The sequence below is a fragment of the Macrobrachium rosenbergii genome, chromosome 40, assembly GCF_040412425.1.
Source record: "Macrobrachium rosenbergii isolate ZJJX-2024 chromosome 40, ASM4041242v1, whole genome shotgun sequence".
Classification (NCBI taxonomy): domain Eukaryota; kingdom Metazoa; phylum Arthropoda; class Malacostraca; order Decapoda; family Palaemonidae; genus Macrobrachium; species Macrobrachium rosenbergii.
In genome coordinates this window covers 20,612,805-20,622,665 of record NC_089780.1, presented here as the reverse complement: position 1 = coordinate 20,622,665, position 9,861 = coordinate 20,612,805, and the positions used below count along the sequence as shown (strand labels likewise).

The 9,861-nt window shown below is 31.3% G+C and overlaps 1 long non-coding RNA gene across 4 annotated transcripts in view; it reads right to left on the bottom strand.

Annotated features, from left to right (window-relative positions):
- The window catches only part of LOC136826221 (uncharacterized), a 516,569-nt gene that overhangs the window by 22,707 nt on the left and 484,001 nt on the right, over positions 1-9,861 (bottom strand). For all 4 annotated transcript variants that reach the window (XR_010849555.1, XR_010849554.1, XR_010849556.1 and 1 more), the window contains one exon: positions 4,729-4,754. This is a non-coding gene — a long non-coding RNA (uncharacterized lncRNA). The remainder of the gene's footprint in view (positions 1-4,728; positions 4,755-9,861) is intronic.

Genomic DNA, 9,861 nt, shown 5'->3' with positions numbered 1-9,861 from the left:
CTGAAAAGTGATAACAGAATGAATAGCATACTCGCATGATATTTCAAAATCGTTCTAATGTCATTCTTTGCTTCAAAATGCATTGGATTTGATCCTTCTGTTATGAGTCCTCACTCCTCTATTCTCTTCATCACCTTTCATTTGCATTCCCATTCCAGTTTCCATTAGAGTTCGCAACGCCCGTTTGTACTCCCATTTTTGTTTGCATTTCAGTCTTCCATATTTCTTTACTTATTTCCAAACTTTTCTTCTAATTCTTATTTTGTAATGCGTTTCTATTCTATGACAGTTTTGTCAATATTCATTCCGGACTTTTTCTATGCATTCAGGTATTAAATCAGAAATACCTTTTAATACCCGTTAATTCAGGATTTCCTTTACCTTGGGAACAACATACATGTATTGTATTTATGTTTGATGCTGACGAATACATTTGACTTAACCGCCACACTATCAAAATAGATGCAGTTTCGATTTGCTGTACATATTTCTGTCGAGTTCAAGTTCTCTACAAAGAATCGATATCGATATCATTTATACGTGCATGTGTGTGTGTATGTGTATACACTATGCGAATTTCTCCTCTTTGAAGGGATGGCTCCAAAGTGTGTATGATACTGCGTATGATGTGCCACGACTGTGAGTATAAAAGGAACAAAAAATTAAGCACTCTCTCAAAATTCTCCTGAATTTACATGACGTGGATATCACAGGAATTCTCCGGATTATATCTATGACAATTTCTATTCCTGAATAATTTAATAGAATAAATAAATAAACAGAAAAAAACACATAACTGATTAATGAGAAAAGAATTTACAAGAAATGTACAAGAGTTTTGAAATGCCAAAAATTATAATTAGAGAAAATGAAGTATCGTTAATTCTGATTTACAAAATGATAATTTATTTCAACTCTTAAGCTAGAAACCCACTAAACAATAGAAAAATTGACGCATAAATATTGTTTTTTAATCACACATTTTAACGAAAGACTAATTTGAAGAATTTACAAAAGTAATGGCAAACTAAAGAATCCAGCCAATTATTTTAAAGTAATATCAAATTACTTAAATTTTAAACTAGTAACAAATAAGAAAAAGCCCAAGTATTCTTACATTTATAACACTGACTGTAAAATAATTCCCGGAGATAATTACACGTAATAAAAATACAAATTACGATGGACTGTTCTAATAATTACACACTGTACTCGCCTGCTTACTGCAATTGTAGTGACAGTCATTAATGACTTGAGTAATAAAACTTACGTGGGTTCTAGCGTGCTTCGTATAATACAGAGGATCAAGGTATTATTCCTAAAACATATTTTTGCATTTATTCCTCAAGCTTTTAATCAGAGTAATCTTTCTTTGACTCCAGAGTATATAGGTTTACATATACCTGTATATATATGCATACGCACACACACAAACATATATATATATATATATATATATATATATATATATATATATATATATATATATATATATATATATATATATATATATATATATATATATATATATATATATGAGACCAGCAGTACCGATCCATTTATCACTTAAAAATTCCTCTTCGGTGATAATTCCCCATCGAGGATATTCCCGAAGTAGAGTGAACTGGATATTAAGCGACATTTGTAGCTTCTTGAACATATATATATATATATATATATATATATATATATATATATATATATATATATATATATATATATATATATATATATATATATATATATATATATATATATACATACATATATATACATATATATATATATATATATATATATATATATATATATATATATATATATATATATATATATATATATATATATATATATATATATATATATATATATATATATATATATATATATGTAGAATCTACTGGTCACTTTTACCAGATACATATGTAATTGTAATAGCCACAATGCCCTCTTAACTTCAGAAGTTAATTATACTTTGTTGTATTCTTCTCAATCACGAAGATAAAATATAACGATGTACTCCACAATGATAACGAGTACATCGTGATATATATATATATATATATATATATATATATATATATATATATATATATATATATATATATATATATTCATGAAGCTACAAATGTCGCTTAATATCCAATTCACTCTACTTCGGGAATATCCCCGAAGGGGAATTATCACCGAAGATGAATTTTTTAAGTGATAAACGGATCGGTACCGCCGGGTCTCGATCCCTCGACACAATACCTTCCAGCGACTCCATTCGACGGTCAAACCATTGAGCCACCAAGAGAGGTATGAGTTACTGCCGAATCTGCCGCACTTATTTACCCGTCGAGAGCGTTGAAATCGTACTTGCCTTCGGCATTAACCCACCTCCACCATGATAGCTCACTGGAACACGCAGCTCTTATTATGAAATTTTTTTTTATCACACCGTGATTTATATACATTCATGAAACTAAACTACAAATGTCGCTTAATATCCAATTCAAGCTACTTCGGGAATGTCCCCGATGGGGAATTATCACCGAAGAGAGAGAGAGAGAGAGAGAGAGAGAGAGAGAGAGAGAGAGAGAGAGAGAGAGAGAGAGAGAGAGAGAGAGAGAGAGAGAGAGAGAGAGAAGGTAAAAAGGTAAATGTAGGCAAAGTTATAGATCAGGATTTCCTCTGATGTGGAACGACTTGATGATGAAGGGCAGAGGATTCAGAGGTGTTAGTACAAAGGAGTGGAAACTCAAAGAATAAAATGGATGAATGGAATATATGAATAAATTTAGTAAACAAATATATAATGAAATCAATCAGTAGGTAATGTACTAGTTTCGTATATAATCAGAAATTTCATCTGATTTTCTCACGTCACTCATTTCCCATATATATTTTTTTTTTTATACCAGATCATTTATTCTGCTATCATAGTTTGCACTGGAATTCCCATTTTCCTTCTGCAAAGCTCGTTAGCAGTTCCGTCCTATTCCAAGCTTGCAATCTTGCACAGTATTCCTATTCTTCTTCCCAATTTGGAATCCCGTTGTCAAATTTGCATTTCTGTTTTTATTTCTGGCCCAACTTTTATTTAGCAATTCGTTCTTTAGATTCGGAACCTAGTTTCCATTTTAGGTGCAATTCGTATATGGCCACGTTAGTTTATCTGTAGAGAGAGAGAGAGAGAGAGAGAGAGAGAGAGAGAGAGAGAGAGAGAGAGAGAGAGAGAGAGAGAGAGAGAGAGACTATAAAAGTTTTTTAGATAAAATGAAAATACCTCGGAATCAGCCTCTATGAGTTGGAATAATTTCACAAAGTGAGGTTTATTTAAATAACTTTTCCATTTAAATTCTGGGAAAATTATTTTCATTTCTATAATTTATCCCAGATTACCGACAAAGTTTTGATAACATACTTGAACTATTTTAGTGCTTAAATGTAAATTTAGGTTCTTTTTCAGACTTGAAAATAAAGATGAATGATATATATATATATATACATATATATATATTTAAATTTAAATATATACATACATATATATATATATATATATAATATATATATATATATATATATATATATATATATATATATATATATATATATATATATATATATATATATATATATATATATATATATATATATATATAATACACATACACACACACACACATACACACACACACACACACACACACACACACATATATATATATATATATATATATATATATATATATATATATATATATATAGTGTGTGTGTGTGTGTGGGTGTGTGTGTGTTCATACATATGTTTAGCAACCACAAATATGAATAATAATCAAATCCCTTACATCATCTGCAAAAACTTTAAGCACGAAGTCATGAAAAATTAGAAAAATGAATAAATAAACAAATACCTTTCCTCAGGGGCATTCTGTTTATTTAAAATTTGCAGAAGCCATGAACCGGAAATTTCATATTTTCACGACGCGTATATAATTCGCATAGCAAAGCATAGCAATAATTATCTACTATTTTCTGGACGAAATACGTAAGCATAACATAACGGCGTAATGAGAGCATAAATTCGCAGGTATACGAGACTCGTAAAAATGAAAACGAGATATGCATTCATAAAAATGCGAGGCTTTAAAATATTTCCGAGAAATTCCTAGCATTAAGTGGGCATAACTACACCGGTAAGTGGCGAATTATGCAAAAGAAAATACTGAGGAAGCCTTGCGTATATATCAGATATATTTTATGTCTTACCAAGAGAACACCCGAACACGTGAACTACGTCTAATTTGTTTTCAGACGGTTTCATCATTTCTCAGTCAGCTTTACGAATGTTAGGAGACGATCGTAAAGTTCTAAGCGTTATCTCAGATCTAATCATTCAGGAGGATTTCAATAGGAAATTAAGGTAAATTCATAGTAAGCTGGTATATTTCAGTAATAAAAATATTACGGTATCCAGTGATGTTATTTTTATCAGTATAAATTTAATAGATGTATTGGTAAAATATATGTTAAATCTTTTATGTGCAAGAAGTTAACTTGACATCAAAACCAGTAACAGGGGGATTTTGATAAGAAATTGGACTAAATTATTTGTTAGCTGATACATTTTTAAGAGAAATGTGTTACGGTATTCAATTATACTACTTTTACCAGCATAATCTTAATAAATATATATATTAGTAAAATATTTGGTTAATCTTTTAATTACTAATCTCAACTTACCGATACATCCAGCAACACTGGAAACCCTAAAAAAAAAAAAAGGTAAATGTTACCCAAAATTTAGTACATAGTGATACTAATTTTATCAGCATAAGTCTAATAAATTTATTAATAAAAATATTTACTATATCCTTTCATTACAAAAACTCTATTTACCACTGAATCGCGTAACAATGGAAACCCTATAAAAATGGCAAACGTTAAAAAAAATTAGTGTATACTGAAACTAATTTTATCAGCATAATTTTAATAAATATAGCAGTAGAAATATGTTAAATCCTTTGATTACAAAAACTCAACTAGGCAATAATGTATCCAGCAACACTGGAAAACCTATAAAAATGATAAATACCACAATAAAAATAGTCGAACTCTCAACCGAACATTCTCTGCGTTTCCAATTAAACGCAATATGAAACCGGACCGGTATGAAACGAGGCGAGTAATGCTGTCAGAGACTACGACCCGAATGTATGTATATGATTCCAGTTATTACACCGAGAGTGTTTGTGTGTGTGTCACCGGGAATTACGGTAGCAACAAAACCTCGGTTTATACAATGCACATCGAATATGTTGGCAAGCTAGAATCGCAAATAATATTCGGAGGAGACGTTTGGTCGGGAAATTCCGGATGATAAAAGTCGTTGAAATACGTATAAAAGTTTTCTTTTATTTTTTACGTATATTCGCAGTTAATTGTAGAAGGAAATGATCTTGTTTTTGCATATTTTATTGTTGTATTTTACATATCTTCCCAGATACTGGTAAAAGAAATGATTTTATTTTTGTATATTTTATTATTGGATGTTAGGTACCTTCCCAGATACTGGTAAAAAAAAATGATTTTATTTTCGTATATTTTATTATCGTATGTTAGGTACCTTCCCAGTTACTTGTAAAAGGAAATTATTTTATTTGCGTATATTTTATTATGGTTCATTATATATCTTCCCAGTTACTGGTAAAAAGGAAATTATTTATTTTGTTATATTTAACTGTATCTTATTATATATTTCACTGTATCTTATTACTGTGTAATCTAATTTCTTAGGAGAATCTCTTCACCAAGATTTTAAATGAAATCACATTCACATCCCTTAAGTAATCCGATCTCAATTCTTTATCCAATAAGCAATTATGCATATGAATCCGAAACCGGAAATCTATTTAAAACTTTCGTTAAAAAAAAAATCGTAAATGGAAGTCTTGTGATACAAGTTCGAACTCGAGCAAAAAAAGTCTTTAATGTTTACCTGATCTCATTTAATGCTCCCACCCAACGATTTGCTTTGCATCATGAAGTTGTTAGTAATTAGTGTAATTAGTGGTTTTTAATTCGGGAACTTGAGTCAAACATATTACGTCCTGTGCGTAAGGTTCTCTGTTTCTACAGAGATGATGGTAATGATGGTATATCTTTCAAATCTTTTATTTAACTATTGTTCGAATATTTCTCGCGTTTTCTTGACGTTAATATCTTCCTGGATCCTACTGTGTCAAACGAAAGTGTACGAAATTATCGTTTTCTTTTTTCTTTTCTTTCACTGAACCTTAATTTAAGAGGAAGGGTATTCAGAGCAAATGGAAATTTATTGCTGTGAATGAAAGGTTTACAGATAAAAGGAAAATGTAAAGGGTTAATGAGGCTGGTATAATCAATTGCAAGACAAAATACATTATAAGGGGACGCAGCATTCATGGTCTGCACAAGAGAAAACAATCAGCATATGAACCGTTTTAAAACATTCTTCGTAATGAAAACTTCTTATAATTTTAAAAAGAATTAACCCAAATACCAATGATCTCATCTATAATTACTTACTAACTGCTATAAAAAACGATAAAATTAATTACACAAAAAACTAAAAAAAAAATGATAATGGAGCCAACTCGCAAAGTAGGGTAAGATAAATTAACAGTAAGAAACTTAAAATTTAATAAACACAACTCCCAAACATAAAGCGATTGACGAAAAAGTGGGTTGTTCCCACTCCACGAGAAAAAGTTTTACAAATTACCAAAAAAAAAAAAAAAAAAAAAACCGTACAAGACTCTCAAAGAACCTCCATCATTAATAGCAAGGGACTTGTATATTTAATAACCATAATTTCGAAACATAAAGGAACGTAATAAAAAGTGGATTGCTCCCACTTCACGAAAAATGATTTCTTTTTTTACAAATAAAAAAAAAAAAACATAAAGCCCTTAAAGATCTCCCATGACAAGTAATCAAAACACAGACACAGGCAAAAGATCCAAAAACGAACAAAATGAGGAAAGGGTCTTGCCACCTGCATAAATGCATTCCGGTTGCAGCAGCTCTCCCTCCCTCCCTCAGCGGAATGCCAAAACGGTCCCCGGTCATTATGAGAGTGATACGTACGTGAGGAGAATGATAATGTTGCAGATGTTGTGTGAGCGCAACAGAATGCATGAATCTGGGGGTCGGCCACAACTGTTTTGTTCGTTGTTTTTCTACAGTTTTGGTCAGGACTTGTTTGAAAGAATTTTCACGTAGTTATGTTCTATCTTTTACAATTTTTTAGGTGTTGTTCAATACAGGCAAATTTTATTTTATAGCTTCATCTTATTGATCCGTTGTTTACTTTTTGTTTGTTCGGGAATCACGAGTTTTCTAGTATTTTTTTTTTTTATCTTTTTAAGTACTCTCTGTCGACTTTTTACTGGACACAAATTAAGGTTGCTTGGTTGTTTACCGAATTATTAATTTTTTATTAGAAATTACTACGACTGTGAAGCACAGATAAGCATGGTATGATTGTGTTTGCTTTGCTTACGAATTCAGTATTTAATCGTAATAATCTTCCTTTCCATATGAATCCTGCTTTCAGCATAGAATTACCAAAAAAAAAAAAAAAATTAAAATTCTATATCGGTAATCAATACACAACACATTTTAAACATCTCTAGGTTATTCTCTTTGCCGTTATCCATGTAAATCATTAATGACTGATAACTCAATTAATATGGCAAATGAGCTTCGACAGTCATTTAGAACTTACCGATGACTTTACAGTCAACAGCAGAACTATGGAATTTAAATTATTCTCTATGAAAACAGCCTACTAGTGCAATTTCTGTTTACGTTTAATGGCAAGAAAATAAACAACCCTTCATATCAAAACACAATTTTTAGGGTTCCAATTCTGCTTGACCCTTAGTCAGAAGAAAATAAACGTGAACTGAATTTGATCTTAAATCTCACTGTTTTTATATATCTACTCACCAGACGTCAATATTTATTTACATTCAAAATGCTCGAGTAAGGTTTTTCCGTGACTCAGGATTAGGATTACCTGGTGAATAATATTAAACAACCACAATAACAGTCACCAAAATAAACTTCTCTAAGCACACCATAAGGCCGGTTTCCAATGACGCATAATTTGTATTGATCTAGTCCCAGCTTACAAAGGATTTGTTCCCAAACAACCGTTTGTATTGAGTTAATTAATGCCTCGTCCGCAACAGTGAACGTTTGTATATTAATGCTTTCGAAAATTAGCTTGCTGTTTTAAAAGTTTTCACATATGTATTTCGAAGAAGAATGGGCAAATACCAGTACTGAGGTGAGTGGAGAAGTGAGCATCTATTGAGGCAAGTTATTTCACAGTCACATTGCGAAATCGGACAGTTTTCAGCTATCTGAGTACTCTACATGCTTGTGCTCAAAAAGTATTTGATGAGGAAATAGAATTAGGTTTTTGCGATTAGTTTACGGAAGTTAGGTGAAAATGGGTAGTCAGTGAGTGCGGTTTTATCAAGATAATATTTTCCAACTGATAAAAACCATACAACCTTTAAATGACACTGGACGAGAGAGGAAATGAATTTAAATCATATTCAGACTGTTTTTACTAAAGGAAAAATGTAACTATTAAAAAATAAACAAAACTAGAAACGAAAAAGAGACAAAAAAGTCTTAAACCCACAAGAAATAATGGACTTTAGCCTTCAAGAGGCAGAGATAAAAAGACAACACCACACCTTTCCAACTGTGTGACAGAACAGTCACTGAAATATGTATTTTGACGTTTCTAGATTTCCCCTGAGTATACGTGTTGGATGGGTATGCTTCTGCGTCTGAGAGAGAGAGAGAGAGAGAGAGAGAGAGGAGAGAGAGAGAGAGAGAGAGAGAGAGAGAGAGAGAGAGAGACTTTTACATAAAGTATATATGTATATATGTTCATAATAAAGATTTCATTAAATATTTTATGACTGTTAGATAGAGCAGATTATTGGGGCACCTAATCCCAGTTTACTGGTTATTTATTGATTAAATCAATCACATTTCCCATCGTACATAAAATCAACTTCTTTTTGTTGATAATGAACATGCCCCATGGCTTTAAGTTTTTTACCCTTATAATATTTTTTGTTTTAGTTACTGTTTTACTGTTTTGTGCAGTAACAATGAAATTTACCTAAAATATCTTAATACCGCTACAAATTCCCAGCAGTGTCCAAACACATCTATATGAAAAAACGAAAAAAAAAAAAAACTATAAAAATCATAAAAACAACAAAGAAAGGGGGGGGGGGAGACAAGCAAGCCAATAACACATTCAATTAAATGCAACGAGAACCTAAAATGGAATACAGCGGACCGTGTATTTGTCGCCAGCTACAACGAGCAAAGTGAATATGATTCCCGGTTATTACAGCGGCAGAACGCGACTTCCACGATTAGGTATTACCTGCACCTAACCTCAGTTGGTTGTGCGGCCCCGAGAAAATATGCAAGAGCTCCCGGATGGCAAATGAGATTTGGAGAAGTTATTTCGTTCGGTAAATTTTTATATACTTTTAGACGTTTTCTTTTTTTTCTATCTTGACTTTTACGACGATATTTTACTGGTGAGTGTTTGAAGAAAATTAATTGGATTTCCTACATTTTATTTTGCTCCTTTTAGTTTTTGCGTAAAGTCTCTTTAGCAGGGATCTAATTATTTTAGCAGCTGGGACTAAATTGGAAATGTTTTACTCAAGATTTAATGATTAAAAGGAATGTATGTTCATGGAATAGGCTAAAGGTTAGTAGAGAATGGTTTTTAATCAGGAAAATTGCAAAATATATTTGATTTATTGGAAAATCACACACGGTCCTTAA